Raw genomic sequence first — 16,829 nt, 5'->3', positions numbered from 1 at the left:
GACGCACAATCGTTGCAGATACAAACTACACTTTCCTCTATTGACACATTGTTCGCAGGTGCTACTCAACTACCGCGCCCTCTTGAAAAAAGAAAACATGGTATATTTCTTAATTTTTTTAAGTTCCCTCTTCCATAGAGTGCTCCTTGAAAGACGTCTTGGTTTTTGAAAAACCTATGAAGACATATGGTTTCTGGTTTAGAGCTCGTCAGTGCAGTCAACACATTTTGTGTGGCCCTTACCCACCATCGGACGTTTCAAGGCGCCCTCGGAGAAAACCTCGTGTTCTCTCTTCACTACGGTGCAGCCCAATAGCATCATGTAGGGACCGCCCAGCACCCCATCGTTTATTAAACGTTGAATTACCTCCACCATAAAAAATCGTAAACCACATAAACGTAGTATCTCATGTAGTCGTGAAAGTAGGTTGCGAAGATGACAGTAAAAAAATGAGACCTTAAGAAACCTCTGTAATACGAAATTATAGCGTAGCTCTTCAGAAGAATGGGAGAGTACGGAGGTGAGGGTATTCCCCTCTTCCTCCTCCTCTTCCCCTCGTCCTCTGCTCCATACCCTCCCCTCCTCCTGCGTACCCTCCCCTTCTCCTCTTCCGCACCCCTTCTTCTCCCCATACTCTCCCCTTCTCCCACTCTTTTCCTGCTAAATTTAGCTGAAAAATTAACGCCACCTGACCTCAACAACAATTCAGTTTCCCCGCTAAATTTAGTGGCGAAAATGACGTCACATGTCTTCGTGTTACAACACTTATAAACAAATTCAGTTTCTCCCCTAGATATAGCGAGAAAGCTGACGTCACATCACCTCAACAGCAATTCGATTCCCCGCTGAATTTTGTGGGGAAACTGGATTGGTGTTGAGGTCATGTGACATCATTTTTACCGCTAAATTTAGCGAAAAAACTGAATGCCCAATGTTGAATTATAGGAGGCCACAGACCTGCACACCAATTTAGTTTCTTCGCTAAATTTAGCGAGAAATTGATATGGTGCATAGATCTGAGACGTTCCATAATGCATCGCGCGCGGTTAAGCCGACGCGGATGCCGACGCCGACGGCGATGCTGACAGCGACACCGACACCGTTACACGCGAAAACAGACGCCTACGAGTTGCACTCTAAGATAGCGCGTGACTTGGTTTACAGCAAAATCTCTGGACCTGAGATCGAGCTTAAAATCAAGGGACCTCGTTTACAAGTTTCAGGGAGCAACGAAGATAACAAACAACGACGTTCTGGAGGGCGACTTGACCCCCAAAGACCCATTCCGGTGAGCGATATTTTGTTGCAGTTCGACTTCCTTGTCCGCGTAATACATATTTTTGCACAACATCATGATGCTACAAATAGACGGACCTTTTGCAATGTTATAGATGTTATTTAAACACTTAGGTAGAACCGGAGTGCACGGACAATGAGGAACTGTATCAAGTACCATACTTGGTTAGTGAAGTGAAACCGTCAGTCCTCCATCTCATGATCGATAAGCTGCATTCGTATTTAGCGCCAACGTGTTAAGACGAAAATCAGCAGAGCTGCCAATGCACACTAATTGGCGCTAATTTGTGCTGTTAGTCTGCAGAACAATTTTCCGCTTTCCCTTGGCCAGAAAGTCGGTTCGTGAATACGTCCACCCGAAGGGCCTTCCCTCAACTTCACGCTGGTGATCCCAGTGAATTGCCGATTTTCTTTTATACACGGGTATATGTATTTAAATTACAAAAATTTTATTCCTGCAGCTTGCTACGTTCCAGCAATTTATAAATGTACTAATTCTTAACTTTTGAGTAGAAGTGACATGCAGTTCTAATTTAATCGTTTCCTATTTCTGACTGCAAACATTTATTCCCATTTACAACTACTCTTTTTTATAACTTGTAAGGCTCTGTCTTTGGTCTGTAGCGCAATTTATTGGCGAACATACACCTATTGCCTACCTCTTTGGCCTTCTGCGAAATGGCTGTCGTATAAAGCCGCCAACACTATGCAGGATGTTGATCGCGGACGCATAGATCAGGAATTGTAAAAGCTACGGTATCGGTGATGGGCACAGAAGGTGTCCCACAGAAAGGGCGGAGTCCCTCCGATTGGCAGGATAGCGAAAATTAATTAATCCAACGTGATCGAGATCTTACCACGACTCAAGTCGGTCATTCACATTATAAACGTTCAAACCTCCATTAGATTTTTGACGCCCACCAACACCAACGAATCACTACCATTTTGAACAGCCGTGATGAAAATAGCATGGACAATATGGTTGGTGGTTCGACAGAATAAAACAGCCGACCCATATCAAACCAAAACCTCCTTTCCCATACCATGGCATTATTTAAGTTAAGCCAAACAATATGTCAGAAATACAAGACTCCCAATGCACTGGATCCACAACACAAAGACAAATATTGTGAAGTACATTTAAACGCGCAAATACTGTTTTCACAATAATATAGCTGAGAACGGATGTCTTCAAAGAAAAAGTAATTTAGAAGTATCATATATTTAAAATGTTGCCTAATCGCCATAAGATGCATCTTACACGAATAATTTTGACTGTACTTAACTATATATGGGGCGAAACGGACGCAAAGGTAAATAAATCATACTCGAGATGAAATCTGCACCAACACGACCCTTTCACATACGGCTCTGTTGATGATGTAACGGCCGGCGGCTTTACCTTTCGAACCATACAGTTGCCGCCATTCCAAACTTTTGAGCTCGTTTGCTGTATTGCGGGGCTGCGTATGTTCTTACTGACATGACTGTTTCATCTAAGGAGAGTTTAGGAGCTATATTCCGATGCAGGTTAACACAAGTAGTATAAGTTCTACTCGAAATGCCTGCCCTCTTGTCACTTTAGCGGAAGGAAGGCTGCAGAGGTGGAGAGTCCCCTTGCTTCATCTGCAGAGATCGTTCTGCTAAAGTAGAAAGAGTGACGGACTTTACAACAGGAGCTTGCTTTTTTTTAGCCTGCATCAAAGTATAGAATGCATTGTTCACTGCGCTGAACGTTTGAAGATAAGATGGAGCGTTACCTGTGCCCACTAGGCACTCTTGCGAGAATGCTCTTAACTCTTGAAGATTTATAGAATCTAGAGCCCCTGACCTGTGACGTCAGGTTGAGATAAAAGAGTTGAAATCTGGAACTCTAGCTTCGTTGTTGGGGACAACACGATTAAGAAACACGATACATGCGACATCTCCCCGGAATACAATGCATTCTGCCACCAGAGATAAACAACACGAACGAACCACCCTAACAAGTGTGCTTCGTTTGTTCTCCCAAACTTCATGTCGCTTGCCACTAAAGCCTCCACACAGTCAAGGTCCAGCTTCCCGAAGCACTGGTCTCGGCGTCCCAGGACAAGCCCGGCAGCATCTTCCTGGGACTACGTACAGAGAACAAGCAAGGAAGGAAGTCCCAGGTCTCTAATATTGCTTCCGTGATCTGGTCGACTGCAGTGAAAACGACTACAGTGAAAACGACTACAGTGAAAGCGACTGCAGTGAAAACGACTGCAGTGAAAACTACTGCAGTGAAAACGACTCGGCGCCCGACGTCACCTCAAGGGACCTATAGGCCCAAGACCTACACCCCAGAGCCCTACGCCGAGCCGGAAAAAGGATGGCCCCTCGCCACCATCATGGCAGTCCTCTTGGGCTTGCTCTTCCTCGTGGCCGTTGTCATCATCGGCTACTATACTCTCAAGCGTTCAAGTGACGACGCACGTGGCGGTGAAGAGCGTTTGGCCGGCTACGGTGACACAATTGGGGGCACTAGTATTCATGACACCACTTCCGGTTCGTGAAAGAAAATATAAAAACCGCCTTTTTTAAGCAGCTTTCATAAACTTCAATGCAGAAAGCTGAAACTCAGTCAGAATGCGATATACAGTGTGAAACAAGGAGACGCCAGGCTCTTTAAATCGACCGGTAAATTCGGTTTCTTAACCTATCGCGCTTCGACTTTGTGCAGCGTTTCCCACAGATCGTGCAGTTTTTTTTTTTGTAAAATTTGCGAAGAGCGAACTTACCTGAGGAAAAAGTAAAGAAAGAGGAAGGCTTAGGTCCTATGGAAACGCAGTGACGCCACCGGTCTCCAAACAACACGGCGCCGTTTCGCACGGGACACAAGAGATGGCGCAGGCGCTCGCGACGCCAACTGCCGCCAACGAACGAGCAGTCAACGTCGAGAGCCGGCCCTTTTGCAGACAAGGAACTGCAGTTCCTTGCTGTTACCGCGCCTGTCTTTTTTGTTTCTCCGACTGTCGCCGCCTGTGGAACGCGCGCCGCTTTTGAGTCGAAAAGATCGCCTGCTAAAAAGGCCTGCTCTCGGCGCCGTATGCTCGTTCGTTGGCGGCGTTTGTTGCGCCATCTCTTGTCTCCCGTGCGAAAGGGCACCATGCTGTTTGCAGACCGGTGGCGTCGCTGCGTTTCCATAGGAGCTAAGCCTTTTTCTTTCTTTACTTTTTCCTAAGGTTAGTTCGCTCTTCGCAAATTTTACAAAAAAATGCACAATCTGTGGGCAACGCTGCACAAAGTCGTAGCGCGACAAGTTAAGAAACCTAATTTTCTGGTCGATTTAAAAACCCTGGCGTCTCCTTGTTTCACCCTGTATATTAAGCTAGCGGTGAAGACAGAAGGCGATAGTTTTAAATCAAAATGTTACCTTGATTTAAAAAAAAAGCACGCACACGCACACCGCACACAAAGACAAAATATTTAGATAACTGACGTCTCTCTAGCACTAATATTTTTCAAATCACGAAATGGTAATTTGACAGCATGTAGCATTTCTTGAAAAAAATAAAACCTGTGGGGAAGAACGATATTCTTGCTTTTTCTTTCTCTCTGCTCGGTTTTGTCGCCGAACTAAACATCTTAGGCCCCCGAATTGTCTTTTCTGAGCTGGACAAATGTTAGGCCAAAAGAAACATTGGCTGAAAGAAATTTTTGATGGTTTTATTCAGGTAACGACATGTACTCAAACTTTCGCATCCTATATCCCTATCAGTATTTTCGTATTCCGACTGAGTTTAAACGTTCTCTAATGCTTATTTTATTTGTGCACACCGAAAACCCTGGTTTTATTTTTACTCGCAGAACCTATACTTAAGAATTACCATTTATAGAAACACTATGGGTACAATATTAACACTTGAATTGAGGGAAATGCAAGCGTGTCAAGGGACCGGCGTTATTTTCGCAATAAAGGGTAAAAAAATTGCGAAGCCTTGTTTGGAACAGAAAGCTTTGACAGTCAGAGCCAGTTTTCTAGGCATTACTTAAAAAAGTAACCGACTTAGATTACAATTATTTTATTTAAAAATGTAACAGAAATCAATTACTAGATCACAGAATTACTCGAAAATTCACAAGAAAGAAGCTGATTTCTTTTCAGTTTATCTCTTTTAAAACGTTTTCTCGAGAGATCAAACATGCCCACATAGATTCAAAGTCAGTGTAGGAAAACATGCCCCGGAAAACGTTTTTCCCAATATAAATTTCCCCAGAAAAAATAGGCCCCGGAAAAAAGGCGTCAAGTCAAAAGTAAGAAAATAAAATTGCCAAATGGTAAAGAAAAATATATTCCCACGGAAACCATTTTGAAATGGAAAATAATAACCTCGTCGAGTTTCCACCAAACTGTAATCACATTATTTTTCGAATGTGTGTCCTTCTCTCTTTAATTTGAAGTAAAAGTAAACTAGCAGTTGCACTTCGACACACTGACGTGAACATTGTAAGTTCGCGCAGAAACGTTGTGATCACGTAATATGGTCGACTGCACGCAGGATTCAGGAAGTCCTCAGCTCTTGTCATCTCAGTGGCATAGGGTACTCCTCGCAAAGGTTCTTGAGACGGCGTTTTTTTCCGACAAGCGCTTACTTGCTCCTCTTGTTGGGAGGAGCGCTGACTGGGTCCTCGGACATCTTTATGGGTGCGGTCGATTCCTCTGAGCGTATTGCGTCGATGGCCTTTCACATTGCTGGATGGCTCATGGCTGTGACTAAAATGCTTTCAGACTTTTCATTCCACATTTCACGCCACTGAGTCCACGTGTATCTCCCTGTTTCTTTTGGTTACAAAATAAAAAAAAAATATTTACAGCACTTCCTACCAGAATGCGAAAACTGTGTTGTGGGCAAGTTTTCGAATGAAAACTTGCCTCCCTCGCAGTAATTTTTTTCTCGTTTTCAAATGGGCTCTGGGCAAAACTAAATTTTCTCGTTACTCTCAGCAATTCCTTTTTCGTAGGTCTCACTTGAGGCCGTTTCTTCCGGGGCCATTTTTTGGGCGGCCCCTATTTTAGAACACATTTATTCCGGGAATATTTTTTCCGACGACATTTTTTTTTTCCGGTTCAAGCTTAAAAATGGTTACATCTGAACAAATCATTAGGAACTACCGATGTCCATAGTGAAGATTTTCTATTATGCAAATCCCGAGAAAGCACATGACAATCCTTTGCGTGTGCATTGAGAACAAAATGAGCTATTTCTAATAGAATTCGCCACCTTCTTCGAGTAATAGAGATAGATATAGAACGAGCAAGAGAGAGAGAGAGAGAAGGATAGATAAAGAGCCACATGCTGGACTAGCAGACACCCCGATCTTTCAGCGTAGAAGGGAGAGGGGGGCGTGCTTTGTTGTGGCTAGATGAGGTCATTGCAGAACATAGTCTTCTATGGCGCGGCAAATCCATGGCGGTGTATTCCTAGTACTGCAGCAGGAAAATTGACGAAAAATGTCATGTTCACGTCCGTCACTGAAATCCGCTGCGAGGACCTTTGGCTCGTAATCCTAACGGGCTTCGCTCCTGGGGTTCTGGTTCGGGTCAGCTGGTTTGTTCATTAATCGGGGTGCAAAAACCCGTCGCTACACTGATTGTCAATATTTGCACGAAAAACATCGGAAAACGCCCCGGATCAACCGAAATTAGCTTTTGTACCTAATAAGACAGTGAACTACTGAAAGCTTTTGTCACCGTGCATGACCACCAGAAAGGCCGACAGAGACGTACCGCGGAGCTGGCAGGGTCCTTGCGCTAGCTCGACCTGTAATGTTCCTACTAACAAAAATAATAACAGAAACCTACCGAAAAAATAAAGTGTACGTATATTACGATGCACAGGTGACCCATACAGTGTTCATTTTATCTTAATGTCAAAGAAAGAGCAGACTCGATCCGCGTGTGAGTGACGAGAGGAAACTGCGCCACCAACTGAACCACGACCGGCTTGCACCAAACACATGCCCCGCACCACGGTCCACCAGTACCGCTCTTTACTTTGAAAATAATAAAAGCGAACGACGAGGAAGGGAAACTGGCCCTCTATCCCGACAACAAGGTTAGCAATTCATGCGGGAAAGGGCCACTTCGAAGAAAGGGTCGGGGGCCGAGAAACCGCCAACCGCGTCTCGGTGTGTCTGAACAGGGTCGCTCGCGAACCGCATCCACAACCACTTCGCAAACGCGGCTCAACCGCCAGTAGGATGGTGTCATTAGCGAGGAGTAATAGTGCGGCCGGCCGCGTCCATACCTCTCTGGCGTCCCGGGTTTCCAGAGTGCATCATGTTTCTCCCATCTCACGGTTCATTTAAGAAGATTAGAACATTGAGGAGACAGTGGAATAGGATGATCGGTCCAGTATACTTCTTCCACCTGCTATCGGATGTTTGTGTTTACTGGCCCCCGAACTCTGGTACGTCTGGAGACTGCCAAAAAACGCGCTCCAGCATTCTATCCACATTGACAGGCAAGACAAACACAACGTCCAATTGGCAACAGTTTCGGTTTCAATTTTGCAGTTTGGCTTTACAACATACTATCACTGCCAAACGGAGTCGGTGCATTTTGAATATATATATTCAGAATGCAAGTGGTGTATTTGGTAGTGATAGGATGCCGTCAAGTGAGATTGGAAAATCGAAGTTCAGTTAAAAGCCAAAAAGACCTAAAGTCTAATGGCAAGTTAAAAAGAGAAATACCGAGTTAAAAGGTACAAGCTCGCGCGCAACACCACATTTTGTGAGGCGAAGGGGGCTGTACGTGCTAAGAATCAGAGGAGCAAATTAAAAAAAAACGACCGCTAAGCATTGACCTAAGCCGTGACCTAATCTAAGCATTAACCTAAGAACACCTTCAACAATATGCTCCCTCTAATTGCTCAAGAGTTCCCTCTGCTTGACAGCCTGGAGTATGGCTGGGCACTGGTCCGGGCCTACCCGACAGCCCGGGCCCGGCCAGGCCAACGGGCCGGGCCGGGCCTGGGCCGGTTAGCACACAGATTGTTTCCGGGTCCGGGCCGGACGCGGGACTGGGTAGCATGGAATGCTTCCGGGGACGGGCCTGGCTCGGTCAATGGCCGCGCGATTTCTGAAGCGCTGAGAAGAAAATGCTAACTTATTGATCGTTCAGAAATAAAATAAATGTAAAAGCCGAAGTGCGACCGCGCTATGATGCCAGAAAAAAAAGAATCTTAGTAACGATAAAAACTGTCTTCGGCTAAAAATGCCAGTCAGAGCATACGGAGATACCTGGGGATTCCCTCAACATAGTGTAACATCTGCTAGCAGGCAAGAAAACGGGGATAATCAGGTCACAGGTGTCAGTACGATTGTCTTTCTCTTTTCTTGTCGAAGTCTTGAAGGAAAAAGAAAAACGCCATCTGGGTACTAAAGGTAAGCTACGTTTTTGTTTACATTTGTGTAAGCTTTCAAGGTTCACCACCCCACTGCAATATGACAGAGTCTTTCATGCAAATTAGTAAACTAATCTAATGCACCAACACCTTCTTAGGGCAGCTTTGACATTTACAGATAAGGCACGCCTTGGACTCTCATAGGGCCGGACCCGGGCCGGGCCTGATCGGATAGGCATCCCATCAGGCCGGGCTTGGGTCGGGGAAGCCCAAGGGACAGCTGCCTTGGGCCGGGCGGGACCTCAAACATTAGGCCAGTTCAATACACTAGCCTGGAGAGCACAAGTGACAAGTCTGCGGGCGTAGTGTCCGGCACAACAGGTTCTTCAAAAGTCCGAGGACACCTAAGCACTTCTTAAGAGTTGTGAATGCGAAAGCATGAATTTCGTTCTTCCACTCCCTTAGCTCGTCTGCGGCGTAGTGGCGCGGTCCATAGAGTTATTATAATGTACGCTAGAGGTTCAACTGGCGCTAGTGTCTATGCGACTTCCGTGACGCAAATTGAAGCAGACAGCAACCAGTCTACTTTTGCGATGCTCCTGTGCATTCCTATGGGAAAACGCGCGTGCATTTTGCCTCTTCGCCGAAAAATAACACGGAACACTTTGGTTATTTGGGTCGTACCGAATAGTATGTACCTTGATTAACACTGTAAAAGTGTAATTGCTTTAGTTAGCGCATTTTTTTTCATCAGTGACCGATGTTTAACTTTGCTACATTTCAGTCCCAAACGTGTGTTCCGCAGCAGGTGTGTAAAAACAAGCGACGATTCGAAGCAAAATTACAATCGAAAGCAATGTAGAGTGTGTTCAAGGCCCGCCAGCATTCCGGTGACGTTCGTGTATTGATATGCCACTCCTGGTCACTATAAAAATGACCCCGTCGTGCATGAGCGGATAAAAACATTCAAAACGTAGAGAATAAAGTCCGTGGGCTGTAAAAGGTGTCTCTTGGTATTGTTTTCTCTGCCGGGCAGCTTTTGTCGGGCACTTGCTCTCAAAGATTTCGAGCGTGCGAGTGATATTTTCAACGTAGAACAAGCAGCTTCGCTCAGAGCAGAAAGAATAAAACGGTACTTACTTATTTAAAATAGGAATAGATTACGTGGCCTTTAATTATTTTGATCGTATATGCACGTGTAGTTACTGATCCAGTGTTACTGCGTAGTTCTTGCCGTCTTTCTTAATTTCCAGATGTTCTTCGTTCGTTTGGCACGTATATCCCTCATGCTGAAAAGCGCCGACGTCGTGTTCGCGCTAACAAAATCCGACAGTGCACATTAATACACGTACGAAGCCGTTTTAGCACCGTTTTTAATGCGATGAATTTGAAATAACAAACCGTAACTGACCAATTATTTCATCGGCCTGACTGAGAAATGTTCCAAGCTACCTAGTACGTACGAATTATTCGGGATATTTGCTCTTATGATCGAGCGCAGAGAGAAAATGCACTCACTTTTTCGCATAGGAGTGCATTACCGGAAGTCAGTTTTGGACTGTTTGCTGTCTGCTTCAATTTGCGTCAGCACACTAGGGCCACTTGAACCTCTAGCGTACATTATCATCATCATCATCATCATTTATTTTCCTTGAGGGCCCCAGGGGGCATTATACAAGGGAGTGAACACATTAAAAACACCAACAAAAATAGTTCATAAAAAACACGCTGTAACCTATACTTGTATTTCAGAAAGAAAGAGGTTAACGGCTGCAGCAAACTTGTTAGTGTCAGTCATGTTTACAATGAGGTCAGGTAGCGAGTTCCAATCGTCAATAGCAGATGGTAAAGTCGACATTTTATAGGAGACAGATGACGAAGTAATTGAGCGCAGTTTACATGAGTGGTCAAAACGAGGGAAAATACGGTAGGGAGGTGATAGTAGAGAATCTTTTAGATGGTTGTTGTGGTAAAAGATTTTGTGAAGAAGAGTGAGACGTGACACCCTTCGACGTAAAGAAAGTAAGTCAAGGTTAGCTTATTTGCGTAATCCTGATATGCTCGTGTATGGGGAGTAGTCAGAGTAAATAAAACGAAAACCTCTGTTTTGAACGGATTCAAGGTTGTTAGTTAGATATGATTGCCATGGTGACCATATGGATGAAGCAAATTCAAGTTTAGATCTGACCAAGGTCGTATAAGCTAGTAGTTTTACTGAAGGTGTAGCTAGTCTGAGGTTACGGCGAAGAAATCCGAGAGTACGGTTAGCATCGACAGTGACAGCATTTATGTGAGTAGACCATGACAGATCAGAGGTCAGGTGAACGCCTAGGTATTTATATGAGGAACAGGTAGCTACTGGGATAGTGGAAAGGTGATAAGAAAAGGATGAAACATGTGAACTGCGGGTGAATGATAGAGATTTACATTTATTAAAGTTTAAAGTCATTTGATATTTGTGGCACCACTGAGTTATAAGTGCGAGGTCATTCTGCAAAATTTGATTATCGTGGTTTGAATTAATAGGTCTATAAATTACACAGTCGTCGGCGAAGAGACGTATTGAAGAGGAGATGTTGAGGTAGAGATCATTAATGTATATTAAAAATAGAAGGGGGCCAAGAACGGTTCCCTGGGGGACGCCGGAGGTTACAGTGCAGGTGGTAGATTTGGTATTGTTAATAGATGAGTACTGGGTGCGATTGGTGAGGAATTCGGAGATCCATTTGACGACTGAGGGATGGATATTAATATTTCTAAGTTTCAGTAAGAGACGTTGATGAGGGACCCTGTCAAATGCCTTGGAGAAATCAATAAATATGGCGTCAGTTTGCTTATTAGAATCAAAGTTTGAGTAAACGTCAGTAAGAAAAGCTGTTAGTTGCGTTTCGCATGAGTATGACTTGCGAAAGCCGTGCTGATGCTCGAAAAGAAGGCTGTGGGAGTCTAGAAAGTTTATTATGTTGGAATAGAGTATATGCTCTAAGAGTTTAGACGACACACTGGTGAGCGAGATCCGGCGATAGTTGTTGATTAGTAGGCGATCACCTGCTTTGTAAACGGGGATGACGTTAGCGATTTTCCAATCGCATGGAATTTCAGAAAGTTGAAGAGACTGCGAGAAAATGTCGCAGAGGAAAGTTGAAGAGACGTGTTTAGTATTTATTAATATTTTCGAGTTTATTTGGTCGTCGCCAGAGCTAGAAGACACCTTCAGCTGATCAATGGCCTTCAGTACACCAGAGCGGTTGATCATGATAGGATTCATAGGAGGATGAAGGGGTTGGCACAAGTTGGGCATACTTGACAAGTCTTCATTGGTAAAGATCGAGCTAAAAAAGTTGTTAGTTTCAAGAGCACTATGTTCGTCAGAAAGTGGAAGGCCGTAATCGTCAACGAATTGTAATGGAAGAGAGAGTGCTGGGTTAATTACTTTCCAAAACGTTTTAGGTTTATTGGTTAAAATGTTGGGGAGGTCATGAGTATAAAATTTGGATTTGGCATCATGAATCGCGGATTTGTAGGCCCTAGCGCATTTGTGATAGGCGTTCCAAGATGCGTTAGTGTTATGAGCCTTTGCCCTCGTATAAGCTCTTTTTTTCCTGTTGGAGTGACAATGAACTGTTTTATCGTACCAAGGGTTAGTGTTATCGGATATAATTCGAGTGAGTGGAACGAAAAGTTTGATTAGGGATGTTAGTCTATATTTGAAAAGAATCCAGTTTTCATTGACCGTCCTTTCTGCGAAGTTGACTGAGAATATGTGATAAAATTCTTCGAGGTTGGTGTTGATAGATGCGTTGTCGGCTCTCGCATAATCGTGAATGAATTTGCAATAACGTGATTTCTTAGGAGTAGTGATGGAGAATGTTAGCTCAATGACGAGGTGGTCGCTAATGCTGGGTAAGTATGTGACGTTGCTGAAGAGAGAAAGGTCATTGCTTAAACATAGGTCGAGTACGTTGCTGCAGCGATTGGTAATTCTAGTGGGTTGAGTGATAACATTAGATAGGTTAAAATCTAAACAAAGGTCAATAAACTCCTGAGAAATGCACAGCTAGAACAAATAGTAGACCAGTCAATATTTGGGTAATTGAAATCACCAAAAAGGGTAACTAAAGCGTTAGGATATTTACATGCGAGTTCAGAAAGGCATTTATACAGCTCAATAACAAAATCTCTTTTATTATCCGGCGGCCTGTAACACACACCCATTATTATGGAAGGCGTTGTGCAAAGATACACCCAAACAACTTCTAGGTCAGTGGTAAGCGGTATTAGCCGTGATGGTATATGGTCTTTTATGGCCAAAAGTACGCCCCCTCCTTTTCTAGTTTTTCTATCAGACCTATACACTCGAAAGTTTAGTTGCGAGGGAAATAGCTCAACGTCAGATATATCAGGGCTTAGCCACGTCTCTGTAAGTACAACAAAAGCGGCATTACACGCTTCGATTACTGAAATTATTTCGTCTCTCTTTGGTATTAGGCTTCTAATGTTAGTAAATAGGATAGAATGACTTGAAGATTTGTTAGGGATAACATGGTGCTTTGCCGGTCGACTCCTAGAGGGCGACGAGAAGAAGCGCTGGCGTGGCTATGTGTCTTTTTCTTTAACGGCGCCAAGAGCGGCATCGAATACATAGCACTTATCATTTATAAAAAGTTTATCATGACGCAGTCTGTAGGGGGTGCCTTTTGGCCTTGCAAAATCAAGAAGGTGACGGCGTGCGAGCCGGACAGAAATTGGGAAGTCTTCGCTGATGGCTACGCGAGTTCCTTTAAGCTTGTGGGCTGATGAAAGAACGCTATCTTTATCTTTAAACGAAGAAAACTTTACTATTATTGGGCGACGTTTCTGAGGGTCGAGTGCTCCTAGGCGATGTGCCCTTTCAATCCTAGATGATTCAACTTGCACGTTTAGTTTTTTGGAGCACAAGCTAGTGACCAAGCACTCTGACTGAGCCCACGTTTCCTTGTCTGCGTCGGTGATGCCAAAAAATAAAAGATTACAGCAACGGGATCTGCCCTCTGCATCATCGCAACGTGTTTTTAGCTGAGATAGTTCGTTTAAGGCTGCAGTAAGCTGGGGTTCAGTAGTCGCGGCGCTACTAGTATCCTTCTGCTTTAGTGCGTCGAGTTCACTCGCGAGTTTGTTAAGTCGCTCTTCAAGTGTTGAAACTGTCTATTCACTTTGTTTTTGTTTTTCTTTTAGAAGGTTTACTTCTTGTTGAAGTATAGCATGAGTGTTTTTAAGTTTATCGACTGTTTCTTGTAAGCTAAGTAACTGTTCTTCTTGGGGTTTTGACATGGGACCTGGGTTCCGTTCAACATCACCAGACAACAACAGCAGCAGAACTCTAAAAGACTCAATACAAGCTTCGGGGCATGGAAGCATAACAAGGCAAACATTGTCTGATTTAAAACAATGGCAAGGTTTTTGTTTACTAACCTGCGGGAGGACGAAAAACCTGAGCAACTTCATGGCTGCGGAGCTTCCATGCCCGCTGGCGCGCTGTCGCAAGGGGAGCTCCTTTATAGCTGCCGCTGTCGATGTCCCTGCTGATGACGTGGTGTGAACGAGGTTCTCGATGAACTTGATACCAGGACAGGACGGTGCTGTTGACGAGTGATTGGCAGGTTGAAGATTGCCGTCCGGATGCCGGAAGAAGACCGCGCCGTCATCGTGACTGCAGTTAGTTGGGGACCCACGCGCCGACACGCTCAGGAACTGCGGGAGGACGAAAAACATGAGCAACTTCATGGCTGCAGAGCTTCCATGATAACTCTATGGCGTGGACAGCCACGTTTCGTCGGCGGACGGCCGAGCACGCGCTGGCGTGAAGTGGCCACGCCGCGCTGAGCTCAGCTGTGTACCCCCCCCCCCCCCCCCCCCAGCTTGCCCAAACGCCATAAAAAAGGCTTCTCTGGTGCTTTTTTTTTTTTTGTAATTAGGTATGCTGCACGAGAGTTAATGATAACCTTGTGCCTTGATGACGCGCGCCAGCCAATGGGAGCATAATCCATCAGAAATCGTCTTTACTTGGGAAAGGGGATTTTAGGCGCCGTTTGGCCAACGTTTGCGTGGGTTCAAAGCTCACGACGTCGGTCCGCTCCATGGGACCGTTAATGCTTTCGCATTAATACCATCTTTTGGGAGAAATACAACATCACAGATATCACTTCGCACAAGCCTTCTGATGTGCGTAAGCCTGTGACAAACTAGACAAGCCTTATGTGTCACACCTTTCCAAATAATGCCATAATCGCTCTTGCGTTCACCCCGCTTCGTAAACTATTGGACACAATGCCACCATGTCAGCACTTCAAGTGATAGGAGTAATCCTGTCTTTAGAGCCCATTATTGCAATGCCTTTGTGAAGGTATTCCGTGCCCTACTTATAGGCAGACGCACTACCACTGCTCTACACTATTCACTGTTGAAATCATTATTCACCGAACATCCTATGGCACACCTGGAGATTATGACTACTGTCCCTGGAACAACCCGTTCATGACATCACATAATATAATCGGTGCCCGCGGAGCACAAGCGCTCCGTGGACACCGATTTGAGAGCTACCGACACTAGGAAATGGTCGGCCTCCAAGCACTGCCTCGAGCCGGTGACGAGCTCTATGGCTTCAGTTAATGTGTCTCACGCTCTTCATTATCACACATTACTCATATAGTCACATACAAGGTGCAGCTTTCTTCATAATATGCATTCTTGTTTGTGCGCCTGTCCTTTATGCAACACGGCAAGTATGCGTAAACGATGCACCCTTATGTAGGCCCCCGGGCTGTTTAAAGGCACGGGAAAGGTACAAATAAATAAATAAATAACTGAATAAATATAATCATATAGCTTTCGTGTCAACTGCACATTGTATTTGTTGCAGGGGAATGATATCGCTGTTAACCGAATGAAGTCCCCAGGTGCGGTGAAATATACTAATTAGATGAAAAAAAAAAAAACCAAGTTTCCGTTTGCTAATATAGTATGAGGTAACAAAGTAAGTAGACTCTCTGGCTACGATTTCTGTCACAAAGTGAAATTTGTGCCGTGACATGCGACTTGGCCGTAATCGAAAGAAACATTTACTATACTGTATTTCGTGCGACTGATGCTCGTATCTTTCAACTTCACGTTGGTTGTTAATTAAGCGAGTAGAACGGGATGGTGACCAGCCCTGAAAGAAGAGGACCTCAGAAATCTGAAAACATTGTGTAGGCAATTTAGTAGACAATTTCACTTGGAAACATGGGACTTGATGTGTGCACGGAAGCTTAACACAATAAGCAAACTAAAATAAGCTCACACTGTTACAATATATATTATCTTTCCCGAGAGGTTTTGCATTTTCTTTAAAGTCACACAGTGCAGCATGCTTCAGTGCACCTGGCAACATGCAAGAAGTGTCCAGCGCATAAGAAATCGCGGAAGCCGTGGGTCATTTTGGAGAAAATAAGAATGATGAATCGGAAGATTGCGCTTTATGATAAATTTCTGCGCACTGGAGATTTGGGCGTCCTCCGCAAAATTAAATTTCAAAGGAACATGGTAACAAGTGCACTTCGTATATCAAAGCGTGCATACCATTACCACATGTTTCTGGGTGAACCTAGAACGGATGTCATGTGGAAAAAAGTGAACATGTTGGGTAAACCTCACTCTCGTAATGACTCGATTAAAACGGTCACTGTAAACGGGGCGGGCAGAACTGGCGCCGCGTGGGCTCACAAATTCAATAATCTTTCTGTTGACTTGGTTAGTAGCATTCACTTTGTCAACGCTTGCGACCTAGTCGATAAAGTTTCGGAGAGTGTTTTTCTTCTGCCCACTGACGACAGTGAATTAATATCAGTATCCAACAATTTTAGAAAGAGTAAAATTAACCACGTGCATGGCATTCAGATTGGGCCTGTAAAGCGTGTAATTTATTCTATCATCCCTGGTTTGACCCACATTTATAACCTCGCCGTTCAGGATGGGGTGTTTCCTAAAAGAATGCAAGTGGCCAAGGTGTCCGTCCTCCACAAGGCAGAGGATAAGAACAACGCGGGTATGTAAAATACAGGGGAAGTCAGGACGGTGCGCACTCCGTGTTTCGCGCTTTTACCAAGGTGACTGGGTAAACGCCTTTGCGAGGAATGGGGAATA

The 16,829-nt window shown here is 44.5% G+C and overlaps 1 pseudogene; it reads right to left on the bottom strand.

Annotated features, from left to right (window-relative positions):
- Window positions 1-13,262: 13,262 nt before the first annotated feature.
- LOC120843881 lies at window positions 13,263-14,429 on the bottom strand (annotated as a pseudogene).
- Window positions 14,430-16,829: the final 2,400 nt, after the last annotated feature.

The sequence above is a fragment of the Ixodes scapularis genome, unplaced genomic scaffold (assembly GCF_016920785.2).
Source record: "Ixodes scapularis isolate PalLabHiFi unplaced genomic scaffold, ASM1692078v2 PGA_scaffold8__174_contigs__length_109621045, whole genome shotgun sequence".
NCBI classification, from domain to species: domain Eukaryota; kingdom Metazoa; phylum Arthropoda; class Arachnida; order Ixodida; family Ixodidae; genus Ixodes; species Ixodes scapularis.
The sequence above is the reverse complement of the archived record's forward strand: the minus strand, read 5'-3'. Positions and strand labels throughout refer to the sequence as shown.